Here is a 16,087-nt window from a genome sequence, read left to right as displayed (position 1 = left end):
GTCCAAGGGACTCTCAAGAGTCTTCTCAGGGTGGGAAATAAAGATAAAAGAGACTGATAGAATTGATCAAAAAATTGCCAGCCTGGGGCTATTTAAAGCGGGAACAACAGTCCTAACTTCTTTCAGCCTTGAAGGTATTATTATATCAAAGTCACCAAGTAAAAGTAACATTCAAAACTCTACCAACACTTAAAAATACATGCTAATTTTATTATATAGTATTCCTGCTGCTGCTGCTGCTGCTGCTAAGTCGCTTCAGTCGTGTCCGACTCTGTGCGACCCCATAGACGGCAGCCCACCAGGCTCCCCTGTCCTACTAGTATTAATGATAATATAATGATAAAGTCTGGAAAAAATTTTCTATCAAAAAGGTTTACTGATTTACAAGAGCTCATATTACCTTTGTAACATGGAAATCTGAATTTCCTGATAAATGCCAGATAAACAACCTGATTCAAAATAGTCGGAATTTTTTAAATGGTCAGAAATATATGAATGAGTATTATGTTTTAACCTATAAAGCACCATATAAATTTGTTATTGTTGCTGATTCATATAGTTCTTGTAAAGCACACACTTTTAAAAAATCCCAACTTATATAAAATACAATAGATGCATATCATACCATTACATTGACAAGATCTAGACTCAGCCTTCAGAAACCACTCCAAAGAACAGTTACATGACTGTACCAATTATGTGACTTGGATTTGGAGAGATTTCATCTTGGTAAGCAGTAGGTAAGGGAGGATTATAAGGGAGGATGTCTTCCATGTAAAAGGCACTGACTTGTTTCCCCACTGAAAAACATGCTACTTCTCCATTCAAGAGCCTTCAATCATTTGGAATAAAACCCAAATTGCCAGTAGTCATGCTTTTCAAACTTTAATATGCACAAGAGTCAACTGGACACTTTAAAAAAAACAACAACAAAAAACAATCCAGATTCCTGAACCACACAGCCAAAAATACTGAGTCTGTAGGTCTAGGTTGGAACATGAGATTCAGCATTTCTAACAAGTTCCCAGGAGATGCAGTGCTGCTAGTCTAGGAATCACACTTTGACTGATCCCACTTTGACTACTTCAGGTTAGAACTGCCCGTAGTCTGGTGGTAATCTAAAAATTTCAGCCTATCTTACTACTCCTTGGGTGTCCCTGATGGCTTAGTGGATAAAGCATCTGCCTGCAATGCAGGAGACACAAGAGATGTGGGTTTGATCCCTGGGTCAGGAAGATCTCCTGGAGGAGGAAATGGCAACCCATTCCAGTATTCTTGCCTGAAAAATCCCATGGATGGAGAAGCCTGGCAGGCTACAGTTCATGGGGTTGTAAGAGTCGCGCGTGCACAGCACTGCTTCCTACTTGAGTTGATTTTTTTTTCATATGGCAACCACTCATTTTTCCTGTTCACTTCTGAACAATCCTGGCAACTCTGCTCCAAGTTCCTCCTCTCCACCTGTCAAATACTTTCTATTCTCTTCTTCCTTGGTGATGCCTTTTCCAGTGAAGACAGTATTTAGAAAACTCTTCCTCCTGTGAATTCATGGCAGTATTTAAACCACCCGTGTGATGACTAGTCATACCCTGTACATTATAACCTTATACCATAGATTTACATTATTAAGGCAAAGAGGGTTATTTAACTCAGTTTTGTTTTGTTTTGTTTTTTTTTTAATCCTACTTCTTAAACTGGGCTTTCTCAGTCCTTGAGAGCAGGAATTATACCTTGCATATAATAGTCATTTGATTAATAATGACTGGTTAGATTTTCCAATCAATGTATTTAATTTTGGTTTTACTTAGGTAGGATTGCCCAAATTTCTAAAATGGGTCAGTGGCATTACTCTAGACAAGCCGATTCAAAACCATTTCATGGTCTTGCTTCTCAGAGTGGCCCCTGAGGTCTTTTCTTAAATCCTTTATTGGACCTAACTGAGCAGGCATGTTCAGGAGTTAGATGGCTGATTAACTAAGTGGCTCACCCCAGTGGAATATTTCTCTCCATCCTGGATACAAGCCAGCCTAGGTTTATACCCATTCATGACCCTGCTTTTAAGAATTCCTCAGGGGAAATCCACCCCCAGTGATGCAAAGTACAAGCAAACCACCAGAGTCTCACATGGACAACAAAAAATTTTTTTCAATTGCCTTCTGACTAACTCCTTAGAGAAATAATCAGTGAGCTGGTGAAGAAACTGTTTTCAACCACAGAATTATGTGAAAATGTGCATTCTCTTGCAATACTGACTTATAAACAATCCAATGCCAGGAAACTCTAAACAAATGCTTGGAAAAGGGGTATATTTCCAGATTTGCATGACTTTTACTGTTCCTCTCTGTTGCATCAGATTCTTGGTTTACCAAGTGGGAGGAGAGCTAAGGGACTATTTTAAAGTGAACTGCCTCCATAAGGATGGGCAATCCCGCAACTTTGGGCTTCCAGGCTCTGCTAAACTAACTGGAAGTTTGGTACATTCATTTCATAAAACCAACTAACTTCTGGCAGATAATTTTTTTTTAGCACTTACTAGATGCAAGACAGCCCAACAGATAAATTGTTCCCAAATTCCAAGATGGTGTCTACCCTTGAAATTAAACATGAGATTCCATTTTTTACCACCTAGGCTGGGTCAACATCTGAGTACCTGAACATGTAGTTAAAGTGAAAAAGACTTTAAAACAGCACAGAGTTTGCTCCCTTGGGCTGAGAGATACCCTCTCACCTCTGCCTCCCAGGCATGGCTGAAACTGTTTCTCAGGCTCCAAAGCACTACTTAAAACCATTCTTTTCTCGTGAAACCACTGCACCAAAATATTTTGATGGACAAGGCCTCACTATCTCGTACATGTCATCAGTCTGGCATTTGCTCAAATATGAGACTCTGGTAGTCTGAACAGGAACAAACTGGAAATATATTTTTATAAAGAAATACACTGCTTAGCCAATTCATAGCCAAGTCAAATGCTCAACTGTAACAAACTTTTCTGATTAATTTAAGAGCACATTTTAAAGCACATTGATAGTACCCATCCATTTGGGAAGTGTGCTGATTATAATTAACCTTATCACTTTATCATGGAAGGTTCTGAGGAAACTGCCTGGCAACCACCTGTGAGCAGTTCTAACTCCTGTCATCTTTTTGAATACATTCTGTATATTTCAGATTTACTACCAATTCTAATTGCCCACATTAGTTTTCTTTTGCTGTGTATCTGTGTGGATAATAGAAAACGCTGCCAACTTGGTTAAAACAGAAGCACTGACAAAATATTCATTAGCAAGAACTCTCTACCAACCCATGGGCTTCTCTGGTAGCTCAGCTGGTAAAGAATCCACCTGCAATGCAGGAGACCCCGGTTTGATTCCCAGGTCAGGAAGATTTGCTGGAGAAGGAACGGGTTACCTACTCCAGTATTCTTGAGCTTCCCTTATGGCTCAGCTGGTAAAGAATCCACCTGCAGTGCGGGAGACCTGGGTTTGATCCCTGGGTTGGGAAGATCCCCTGGAGAAGGGAAAGGCTACCTACTCCAGTATTCTGGCCTGGAGAATTCCACGGACTGTACAGTCCATGAGGTCACAAAGAGACTATAGAGTCTGACTGTCCAACTGCAAAGAGTCAAACATGACTGAGCAACTTTCACTTTCATTCCACCAACCCACAGGCAGGCCTCACCATAGGACTAGCTCTCCTCTTCTCTGTGAAGCCTTCAACCAAGTTCCCACGTACCTACCACCCAGGGTCAACCAACGACGACAGTTGCCGGCAGCCTAACAGCACAGTGAGAAACTTCTGCCCTGTTCTGATCACCCAAATGGAAAGTTCACGAGAGATGACAAACCGGTTCACAAACTATGCCCTGAGCACTAGACATAACTTATTTTCACGATTTATTTGAACAAATTGTACTGGGTATCATAGAGTTGTTAAATGAATATAAGCTTAGGATTCTCAATTGGAATAGGTGGTTCCTCTTTCCCAGAGATCTCAAAATTAAGATGCAACCTACAGCCTTGGCCACTTCAACTTCTCCTTATCTGTTTTCACTCATAAATTTGGGGGAAAAGAATGGAAGGGCAGGAAAGCAAGATCTAAATAAAGGTAGGTGACTCTTATTACTTTAACATTTCCTTTGGGCTGACTTAAGCCAAGCCAGCACTCAGGTGGGCGTGCTGGCAGAATCAGGGAAAACAGCAAGACACAGGAAAGGAAGTTTATGAATGCTTCCCCTTCACTCAATATGGCACTGGGCTATCTCTTCTCCCTGAAGATCCCTAAAGCCCCTTACCACTTCCACATTCTTCCTCTAGATCACAGTCTGTTACTGATATATTCTCTTAAGGGAAATGCCAAGGTTAAAATGGCTGAGCTAGCGCCATCCAGCCCTTTGGAATGTCTGTGAAACAGTAATCTCTGGAGGGTTGCTGCTGGATCTTTGCAAATGGCTTCTGGGGTGGAGGGGTGGCATGCAACACAGTCTCAAAAAAAAGAGTTAAGACAAATTAAGCAGCAGCACTCCATCAGCCCCATGTGCATAAGGCAAGGGTGCTTCAGCTTCCCAGGGGACAATACCATCAGCTAAAGCATGAATCAACTGGTCTGTTCTATTTTCTAAAGTTGCGCAAACACTTTCTTGGAATCAGCACCATGACTCAAAGCACCTGTGATCATTTATGGCTTGGAAATATAATGCAAATATTTCAGGATAATTTTCCAATTGGAAAATATTAAAATTTTCTTTTTCATATGTGTTTCTAACCTCTAGTGACATCAGATCTTGATCATTAAGATAAAGCCAACACATGTCAGAAGTAGCTAATTATAGAATAAGAAGGTTAAAAAGGGTTCTTCTAACGTCTGAACAGTAATTTCTTCAGATTACAACAGATCTTATCTGAACTATGGTCCTCACCCACAAATAAGAGCTGGCTATCTAGATGGGAATAATAACAAATTATTTACCAAAACTGCTGTGCTCTTTTTTTTTTTCGGATTGTGACAGACAGTAAGATAGAAATGCTGTTGATGGAATCAGAGAAAGTCTGTGCGTGATATATGACGTCTACTTTTGCTTGTTGGGAAAGAGACTATTTCAAGAGTATGTGAGAAGCTATGACAAACCCCAAACACTTTCTTATTGAGATTTTTGGAGGAGTTTAGTTCACCCGTAGACACATTCCTTGCTCTGTGGATACTAGATAAACAGCATTCTTTGAAGGCACAGGTCTTAAACAGGTGCTTCCCTCTTTCCTTTTCCCCTCTTAATAGGAGGCTTTTAGGTTTAAATAAATGATAAATTATATCAACCGCCCACTCCTTTACCCATCTGAATATAAGAAGTTTGGAGAACTATTATCAGACCCTCTATGATCCTAGCTCTGAAGTGTGGAGGAAGTAAAAATATTTTGAAGGGTCAAGAATACGCAAGGGTAAAAATCAGTTAAGAGCATGACCTTGCAAGTTAGAAAGTCAACACCTTCTCCTTCACACTCTGGTTAGAAATGAAGAAGGACATCTGCATGCTGTCAGCAACAGCCCTCCCCCCATCTGTACCCCCCACAATTTTTATAGTACTAAGGAGCCCAAAGAGAGAACCCAAGAGAATTAAAAAAAAAAAAATTATGCCCCTTGTAGTAGTTTATGTGCCACCAGGTTTTAAGCCAGGAGGCCCTTTCCAGTTCCCACAGCTTGTCACCCCAATCAGAATATAGTCAGCCTTAGAAAATGTTTCCTTGAACCTCCCTAGTTCTTCTATCTAATTGCTGCAGGCTGCTGCTGATCATCTAAATCCCTCCAGCAACTGGTTAAGCACTTGTTGCCAAGACTGTCCTTTCCATTATCATTTAATACCATGTTTTAAAGAAACCATCAGTGTCAGGAAATCTAATTAACTTGGGTTACCTATCAGTCAGTATTAAGAAACACATCATTAACTGAAATTCATGTGAACTTCTTTTATAAATACATTTAGATGATTTGGGGATATCAGAGGAATAACACTGTATCTTAAAGGCAGTTAGCCATTCTTACATACATAAAAATTAACAAGTTTGAGGACTAAAACCCCATTCCAGTCTCTTGGGGTTCAGGGAGAAACTAGGATTCTGTGAAGTCATCAGAAATGAATCTTTCACCCTCTTCCTGAGTTATTGGATAATTTGTTTCTCAAATGAGTTTGATAGGAAAAATGCCACTCCAATTTAGAAGTCACTAGGAACGGAGATTGTTACTGCTCTGTCTGGCAAAACTGTGCAAATCCTTTCCTGCCCCTTTCAAGATAGTCACAGTGGCAGAATCCTGTGTCCCAGGAGCATGCTTGACTTCCATTTTCAAATGCAAGGAAAAACAAACAAGCTTTAGCTGCTTCAGAGAGCCTCAAATAGCTCTTTCGGAAGATGGGGCTTCATCTCTCATCAGGTGGGTTTTTGAAGGCCCAGACCACAGAAACTGTCTGGGAGTCTGTGCTCAAAAGTCCAGAACAATTTAGAAATTATTTCAGCTGTTCTCAATTTAGAAGTAAAACAAAAACACCAAGTAGGAACAAACAAACACATGCTTCTATGTATCTATTTTTAAAAGAAAAGCACTGCTCTGCCCCTGACTTTCTGTCCATTCTTTACTGCCTAACTTCAGGATCTTGCTCATAAAAAAAGTATATGGCAATTCCAAAATCTCTTCTTCTGGAATATCAGAAATTCTCTCATTCAGCTAAGCTGAAAGCATTTTGTCTTCAGTTTGCTCTTTCTGACCCTGGATCCATCAAACATAATAACCAGTTGCTATTTCATCAATTTCCCCTGGTTGAGTATTGACGTCTCAGCTCTACTTTTCTGACTATGATCACCCTCTAGTGGCAAAAGCAGTTAACTGCAAGCTATTCGGCAACTGGATCATAGAGGGAGGGCGGGGGAGGGAAAAAGATGAGTTTTACCTCTCTGCTTTCTGATTTCCAAGAAAACATTAGTTAAATGAGACACATGTTTGAAGGATTGTATGCCATTGTTTTAAATGTAGGAAAACTTTCATTAATGAACCGAATTTTTATCCTTCAACTCCTAGCTAAAAGAATATGAGTGTTAAAGTGAGGGAAGATGTAGTCAATCCAAAATAAAACTGAACGTTATTACAATACAGAGAACCTCAGCCCTCATTCGGTCCAATTTTCCTATTTACCTCTTATTCCTCATAGTTTGTGTCCAGTCCCTACTTCCCAGGGAGAGTTTGAGAGTCACAGCAAGACTTTCTTGCCTTGCTGGGCTTCTTGCGGCTTCCTAAGGGAAACACTTGGCTTGAGGAGGCTGACCAGATAGATCAGGCAAGACACATTCCATGAGGCAGCACCTACAGGGAGGCCCCGTCACCAAAACACATCGACTAGTGGCACACTGGGTCAGATTTTGTTCCTGAAATGCTAAAATCCTGCCCTCTTGCTGAGGGCAGGAGCTGTGTCTATCTCACTCATCTCCAGCACCTGATGCAGTGCTTTATACCTAGCAGAAGAGTGAGAAATATTTTGTTCATGCGTTAAATGAGAGGAAGATACTGAAAAAGTGCTTGAGAAAGTAAGTGTGATGCTAATATCCAGGAAACTCTGACTTCCAGTCCCAATTTCCCCCAACAACTAAAAGAGAGGATTTAAAACTCTCCTCCAGGAATTTTAGATGTCAAGGAGGTTCACTAGGGGCCAGCCACCAGGCAGCCAAGTCCCATGGCGCCCTTGAATAAAAGGGGCTTCCTCTTGTATAGTTTTATAGAGTCCTCTGCTCTGCAGGTTTCATTCCCTTATTATAAACAGCCTGAAACCACAGCTCCAGGACACTGACCTCAGCAGAACAATGTACCAGAGAGAACTGGTTATCTGAACCAGAGAACAATGCTAAAACATTTATAGAAAAACTTAGAACAAATAGGACACAATTACAGAAAAAAATTAAAATCTGAACACAAGATGGACAGGACTAGACTGAGTATTCTTTTGGACACTGAGCTGGACACACAGATGCAGATACCTTCAATGTGAGCAGGGTTGAACATCTTAGAAGCATACAGCACTCTTCCAGAGCCCGGCTCCCATTGGCCCACTGTAACTCGGCAGCACTGGAGGGAAGGACTGCTTTGAAAAGCTTGTGCTGCACAGTGTGGGTACTGTTTGCCTTCACTGGTCTGGCCCATTTCCCCAGGATGCTGGCTCTCTCTGTCTCTGCGTGTCCGTGGGCTGCAGAGGGGTGGTAGAGCTCTGAGACTTACCCTCTGCTGCTTGGCACCCAAAGTCTCATCTACAGCAGGGATCGTGAAACCATGGACAGAGTCATGCAGGTTCTTGGACTGTCCAGGCAGTATGTATGGAAGGGAAGGGCTGTCTGATTTTATGTGTAATGATCATACATGAACTTGCTTCCTCGGTCATTCATTTTGTTAAGCCCAATTCTGGGAGAGTTGGGGGCTGAAAATGCATTGCTAAATTGAAAGATGTAGTGTGTTCTTTAGAGAAAAGATACACAGCAAAATCTCTCTCCTCCTAACATTTAAAAGCACACAATTCAAAGCCAAAAATATTCTCTGAAGTTAGTAAAATACAGAATAATTCAAGTTCAATTAATTCAATTCCTATTTTCCTTAGTCCTTCAGAGTTTTAAATTTTATTTAGTCTTCATTTTTACCATATACGTGGGAATAGTGCAAACACGTGGCCTTGGCATAAAGCAAGTTGGAAATGTCAGTTTAGCAACAAGAAATACTTGCTGACTCATCTCTGAAATGTCCAACATCTCTTGAATTTTAGTTTATTTAGAAAGTAATTCAGATACTGTCTTAAAGGATCACATCACAAGTGGTGGGCAGATGGCCCAAACCAGACACTGAGCTTAGAGAATATTAAGATGCAGAGGCACAGCAGAGGATAACCAAAATGATGAAATGCCTCTCCCATTGACCAGGAACCATTAGCAAAATCACTAATCCCTGCAGAAGCAAGATGAATCCCAACAGTCTTGAAGATGGTATTTTTTATGAATCAGATTCTGCATCAGTCACTCCATAAGAACCAACTGATCACTTACAGCCATGCTTCCTTGAAGAAGCTGAATGACAAGGATCACCCTGGTTGATGGAATGATTTACAGACGGAGGTCACTATGCCCAAAAAGTCGTAAAAGAGAACCTTAGTGGCCAAAGGAAAACAAAGTGCAGGAAAATAGGCATCAATACTATTTTATTTCATTTAAAGGTATCATTTCAAATAATAGAATAAAGACTCCTTCCATGTGATTGAACTCATGGCAAGTGGTAAAGCTGTTGGAACATCTGGAAAACTGGCAGTGCCTCCGTCTGTCTTGCTGCAGTGGGGGCACAAGTTCCCTTTCACCACATGACGTGCAGTGTCCTGCATTAGCATCTTTCCCACAGTTTTCTGACTGGAAACAACTCTCACCCCCTCTTCCCTACTCCCTCCAAGTCAGGTTTGTGGGACTTAAAATTCAGATCCTTTGGCTTCTTCAGTTGAAGTTTGATTTGATCAAACAAATATTTAGCATCCTAAACAATGAGCTAGTTCCTCTGGAAACATTTCATTGCATCCCCACACAATGAGCGCCTGGACCCCAGCCAGTCCTGGTCCAGCTTTCCAGAGATGACTCCTCTTCTCTTGACCCACTGAAGGCCACTTAGCCCAGGACATCTGTGTCCTGTCAGAAGAGAAAGTTGAAGTCACCTGCTCCCTGCAGAAGCTGCAAAACCTGGCCCTCCCTCCAGCCACGTCTCCCATCTGTATGAGCTCCAGGCCAGTAAACCTTAAGGGAATTGAACTACATGGCATCTGAAGTTCCTTCTAGCTGGAACTGCAAAGCATTGAAAAAAAAAAAAAAAGAATTCACTCATTATTTGGCTGTTCCAAGGCTCTAAGCGAGGGCAAAGAAGGAGCAGAGGAAAGGCAATAGATCAGAGGCAACTCCTGAGGTCTGAATCTATTACGTTCATCTGTCAGTCAGCTGGTGAGTAGCCTTTTGCTTCTCCTGCGTTTCAGCTACTACAAGAGCACTGTGAATGCTCCTAACACAGATATGTATCCTCAGATCTTTTGATAAGCCATTGCTCTTCTGATTCTCAGGGCCCCCAGGTACTTCAGCTCTCCGTCACCCCCACTGTTCCAACCACATCCTGACTTCCCTGAGCCAGAACCAAGCAGCTGAGCCTCCAAGTTTCGAGGTGATCCCTTGTAGCAACACTGATTAAAACAGCTTGGGATTAAAAAGTCCCAAGTTTCAGCCAGAGCATAAGTGCGTTCATGTGTTTTATATATGTGGTTTTTCTCATTGTGATTCCACCACTAAAACTGAAAAGGTCGAAAGCCACCTTTAAGAATGTGAGGAGGTGATTTCAGCCTGGTCACCACCCACTGAAAGGATGGTATGATGAGGACAAAATCTAACTCCAGGCTTGACTAGTATCCAATATTTATTTTTAGGTAAAGAGATAGTTACTCATAATGCATAGTAAAGTTTCTAATGAATAGTAATTCAAAAGGGAAGGATCTAAAACCTGATGCTAAGTCACTTCAGTCGTGTCCGACTTTGTGCGATCCCATAGACAGCAGCCCACCAGGCTCCGCCGTCCCTGGGATTCTCCAGGCAAGAATACTGGAGTGGGTTGCCATTTCCTTCTCCAATGCATGAAAGTGAAAAGTCAAAGTGAAGTTGCTTAGTCCTGTCCGACTCTTAGCAACCCCATGGACTGCAGCCTACCAGGCTCCTCCGTCCATGGGATTTTCTAGGCAAGAGTACTGGAGTAGGTTGCCATTGCCTTCTCTAAAACCTGGAAACACCTAAATTTACTAATTGCTGCCAATTTCTGTCTTAATACAATACCTTTTGAAAAAGGAAAGAGGCGATTTGAGGGAGGCAGGATGCAATCCCTCCAGATACTACTCATGAAACACAGCTTTATCAGAAGACAAACTAGCCCCATCCAAAAGGGACTCTATGCTCTGCTCACAAGTGGGTATGGTCAGGTGGCTCAGGGGTCACTGAGCTTGGTTCTGGCTTCAGTTTTCGGGGACAGATATTTGAAGATAAAGTACACCCAGAAGAGCAAGACCTAAAAGTGACTGGCCTGAAAGTCAAGAGATAAAGTTTAAGAATAGGTTAAAGAATCAGGATACTGATAGTGAAGAAGTAAGACTGAGAAAGGATATAATTATTATTTCTAAATATAGTAATATTGAACAATCTATTGAACTCCTGCAGATGAGGCTTATCTGATGCCTCCTCTAAACAGCTTGTTTCCATCTTACAGATGAAGAAACTAAGGCCTAAGGTTACAGAGCATGTTTGTGTCAGAGTTAGGACTCAAACCCAGGTGATCGGACTCCTGAGTCCTGCTTTTAACTGTACAAAGGACTGGCATGTAAAATTAGACGCACTGAGCATTGTTCCAGAGGGCAGAACCAAAACTGAGAATGAGAGTCACAGCAATGCCAATACCAACCAGGGCTCCAAAAGGAGAATTTTCTAGCTAGTAGGTATCTCAAATGACTGACAGTTAGTTACAAGGTAGTGGGTTTCCTACTGTAGAAAATGTGCAAGAAGAAGCTGCAGAAGAGCTGTTGATGAAGTTTTAGCCCTGATGGAGAGACCAAACTAGAGGATTTCTAAGAGAAGTCTTTGAACCCCAGGATTCTGTGCATGGTTGAAAATGCAGATTCTAAACTGGGACAGGAGTTGCCCTAAAGGTTGAATGCACGAATGAAGATTTTCATTCTGTAATTCCTGTCTACCTAACACCTCACCTCTGGGGGCTCTGTGTTCTTAGCGGAGGATAGGGTGAGCACATGATGCAGAAAAAAAACTCTAGATAAAGTGACATAGCACTTGCTGTTCAATCCCAAACAACCACTTACCATTCCTGCACTACAATTTCCTCAATTATCAAACTCGAGTGGTAAGAGGCGGCAGTGGGTGTGGAAGAGTTGGTCCCCTAATCACACCGCCGGAATCTGTCTCCCAGGTCTGCATCTGGCTAGCTGTGAGTCACAAAACCACTTTGGCCTCAATTTCCTCATCTGAAAACTAGGAATGATAACAGGATTTACCTCCTAGGGCTGTTGTGAGAATTCAGTGTCTTAATAATCTATGGAGTGCTGGGAGCCGAGCTTGGCGCACGGCAAGCCTGAGAGAACTGTTAGCTAAAATGAAGATAATGGTAACTCTTTTCCAACTTCACCAGGACGTTGGGTAGGGGATGGGGAGACCTACACATAGGAAATAAGAAGAACTTGAAATAAAAAGTAGCTGTTTTATATTTAAAAGTAAGGTCCCTAAGAACCTGGTGAGGTCCCTTATTGAGCCCAGATTTCTTAGGCTGCAAATGATTAGTGGAGTCTGAAGACTGACAGAAAGATTCTTCCTCCTCAGAGGAGGACTGACTTCTCACCATGCTGTCACTGTCTTTTTTCCTCCCACCTGCAGTTACCTCTTTGAAATCACTGAAGCTCTTGACAAAAATATACTCTTACATTCCTACCGATGTCTCTTGTGCTGGTGCTCCCAGCCTTTGACATTCTCATCCTTGTAACTTCACAGGAAGTTGTGTGAGAAGCAGCTCTTGTTGAAGGGTTCACTTTGACTTCATTTTCGAGTATGGTGTTGGAAAACAATCTAAATGTTCATCATCTGTTGGAAAGACAACATCTTCTTTTCTCCATTCAATGGTCTTGTCACTACTGTCGAAAACCAGTCATGTAAAGGCTTGTTTCTGAGTCCTCAGTTCTGATGCATTCACATGTGTGTCTGTTTTTAGGCTAGGGCCATGCTGTTTTGATTACTGTAGCTTTAGAGGAACTTTTGAGAACAGGAAACATGTATCTTCCCATTTTACTCTTCTTTTTCAAGATTGCTTTGGCTATTTGAAGTCCTTTGTATTTCCATACAAATTTTAAGTTCAGACTGTCAATATCTGCAGAGGTCTGCTGGGATTTTGATAGGAAGTGTGTTGCATATGTAGACCAATTAGGGAAGAGATGCCATTTTAACGATACCGAGTCTTTTAATCCATAGACATGAACTGTTTCTACCTTTATTTATATTTTCCTTAACTTCTCTCAATAATGTTTTGTATTTTTTAGTATATAAGTCCCCAGCTCCTTTGGTTAAATTTATTCCTAAGCATTTAATTCTTTCTGATGTCACTGTGAATGGAACTCTTAAATTTCACTTGTGGTTTGCTCACTGCTAGTATATAGAAAGACAACTGTTTTTTATATATTGATCTCACATCCTATGGCCCTCCTCTAGTCATTTATTAGTTCTAGTAGGTTCTTTGTGTATGTGTGTGTGTGTGTGTTCATTAACATTTTCTACATACAGGATCATGTTATCTGTACACACTGCCTTCTCAAAAGAGGCTCAAACCTTTGATATACTCAATGACCAAAGGGAAGAGGGGATCATGCTGACACTAATAGCTCCTTAGATTATATAGCTATTCTCTTTTCTCTCTCTTTCTGCACTGGAAATCATCCCTGAGTGCCTGAGTGTTTGTCTCTCACTTTACTTCAGTGATGCCTGAAAAAAAAAAACAAAAAACACAATGCCTACAAAAGTTAAAGCACCAGAGAGATAGAACAGCCCCTAAGAAAGTGATATGTAGCATGACTTCAAATATCAGAGCCACCTTAAAATCCACGGCTGGTGGGAAGAATGGCAAGGACAGTGCCTCACACTCAGGGGATTAGCTGTGACACATCACATCTCTGGACCTCAGTTTTCTCATCTGTAAAGTGAGATGAAGACTCCTGCCCTGCCTGTGGCCTCCCAACCATTATGATCTCGGCTCAGGGAGGCTGTGATAGCACGTGTGTGACACACGGAGGGATGGGGACAGCTCCCCACCACCAGGACTCAGCAGCCCAGGGTCGCAGCACCCAGGGCTGCCCCAGCGCTGTCCCCGGAGCTGACAGGCAGAGCCACGTCACAGCCCGTCTCCAACCCACTCCTGGTACCCTCGTTGGGAAGGTCAGATCTGAGGATCAAATGACATGAGCTGAAAGTGTTTTGAGAACTGCAGTAACAAAGAGAAGCTGTCACCAGCGTAGTTCCGGTGGGAGGACTTGAAACCATCTCCACACGTCTTTGTGGGCTCGCCTCAGACAATAACATCCAACCCAGCGTGACACACAAGCTGCCCCTCCCTTCCGCCCCCTGTGGGCACCGGGTGGAAGTGCAGGGGAGGCAGAAGAGGATAAATAAGAACCAGGGCCTTTGTGGGGCTTCTCAGAGGGCAGCACAGGAGATGCCTCTGTCTGTGGTGGGCATTGAGAAAAATCACTGTGATTTTTTGTTGGTTGGTTTTGTTTTTTGCTTTTTCCTAGAAAATAGTGAAGCTTTGATATAAAGAGAAAGGGAGAAGACACACACAAAATATGCCAGTGTGCCTCCCAATTACTCCTGGGACATGGCTGGAAAAAACCAAATATCTACCAAGTTATGTTTTTCCGGGCCCTGGTGGCTGTGTCCTGAAATTGCCCCATTACCTTTGGAACCTCATCAAGGGGCCCTCGCTGGGGAAGTGGGAGGGAGGGGGAAGCTGAAGCCTTTGTTCCTCCCCCAACCCCAAGGTCACACCTAACATTTTATAATCCATCAGCTCCCACGGGAGGGGCAGGGAGAGACAGAGGAGGTGGGGAAGGCAGGAAAGGAAACCAAATGACCAGAAATGATGTTTTCTCTCGGCTGCAACCCATGTGGTTGAAAGCCATTAGACTCGGAGATGATTACAGAAATTAGACACCTTTTGATGGGTGGGACACCAGAGCTGAGGTGTGCCCTGGGACAGGCATGCAGGGACAGCAAACACTCCAATAGCTTCTCACGGCTCGGGGATTAGAAGGAGGACTGGTGACTTAGATTTCGTAAACTCGACAATCACAAAAGGCCATAAGAAACGGCCAGTGCCAGAGTCCTGGTGGCAGTGCTTGTGTTAAGCCTTCCTGCTTTGGGTCTTTTCTTGTGAAAGGTAAACAGGATGGAAGGGAAGTGGCATTGTGGATTTCGGGCTGTGCATCCCTGGCTGTGAGCTCACCTGAGCCACCTCAGGAACAGGGCGGCAGAGGAGGCACCGGGAGGCCAGTGGAGAAAGTGCCAGGCCCCAGGGACCCCAGCAAGGGCTCAGCATTTCCCTATCAGGCAGGGGCTTCGTTTTTATCCTCCAGCCTCCAGCTCCGGCCCTGAGGACTGCGCTTCATGGCCCCTTTCATGGGAGCCAGCTCTGTGCTGGAGTCAGCAGACACCAGGGCCTGGGTCTGACCCGGAGGTCTTCTAGGCATGATGGGGAATCAGAACTCATGGAACATAAAATGCTACATCCTCAAGAGCTAAATGGCACAAGGCAAGAGGGAAACCAATGAGAGGAGATCTAGACACATGTTCTAGGACAGGTAGGATTTATAAGAGCTCACAGAAAAGTGGAGGCAAGGCCCCTGCACCCTTGGTGACCTACATGGAATCAGGTGAGGGTACTGTCCCAACAGTGACAAGGAGACCAGAAGGTATTCCCTGCAGTAGGCATAAAACTCACCGATGCGCCTACTGACCAGAGGGCTTCTTGGAAACCACTCAGGCTTAATCCAGCCTGGCTCCTCATGGCCTGGACTCTGATCTGGGCTTACAGTTTACTGCAAAATGTGTGTGTAAAGGGCTCTGCCCCAATCTGGTGCATACTCTCCCATTTCACTCTATCTCAGACCACTCTGAGTCAATAGAGGCTTAAAGGATCTGGAGGCCTGACAGAGAGCTGGGCTGTGTGCACTGGCAAGGTTGGAAGGAAACCAGAGCAGTATGATCCAGGGGTGGGGGCTTCCATCACAGTCTTCCCTCGTTGGGAACTAGTGACCGCTTGGGAAGCTTCTCAGCAGAAACTCTGCAGTCCTGGAGACCACTAAACAGAGCAAGGAGTGGGGTCAGTTAAACTCCAGGAAAGATGGGCTTGGACAGACAACTCTGCCCCAAGCTAGATCCAGAGGAGAAAGAAAGAGCCTTGTTGTGTCCTTCTGTCTGTCTGACTCTGACATAAAGGTCAAGTCATCTCCATCAGGGG

At 43.1% G+C, this 16,087-nt stretch overlaps 1 protein-coding gene and 1 long non-coding RNA gene across 3 annotated transcripts in view; one reads left to right on the top strand and one right to left on the bottom strand.

Moving 5' to 3' along the window:
• PRKCE (protein kinase C epsilon) overlaps nt 1–16,087 on the bottom strand; it is a 541,930-nt gene that overhangs the window by 107,599 nt on the left and 418,244 nt on the right. The window lies entirely within an intron of this gene.
• LOC133256963 (uncharacterized) overlaps nt 2,236–16,087 on the top strand; it is a 36,547-nt gene continuing 22,695 nt past the window's right edge. Inside the window, exon 1 of the long non-coding RNA XR_009739352.1 lies at nt 2,236–4,102. This is a non-coding gene — a long non-coding RNA (uncharacterized LOC133256963). The remainder of the gene's footprint in view (nt 4,103–16,087) is intronic.

Source organism: Bos javanicus, chromosome 11 (genome assembly GCF_032452875.1).
Source record: "Bos javanicus breed banteng chromosome 11, ARS-OSU_banteng_1.0, whole genome shotgun sequence".
Taxonomy (NCBI): domain Eukaryota; kingdom Metazoa; phylum Chordata; class Mammalia; order Artiodactyla; family Bovidae; genus Bos; species Bos javanicus.
The sequence above is the reverse complement of the archived record's forward strand: the minus strand, read 5'-3'. Positions and strand labels throughout refer to the sequence as shown.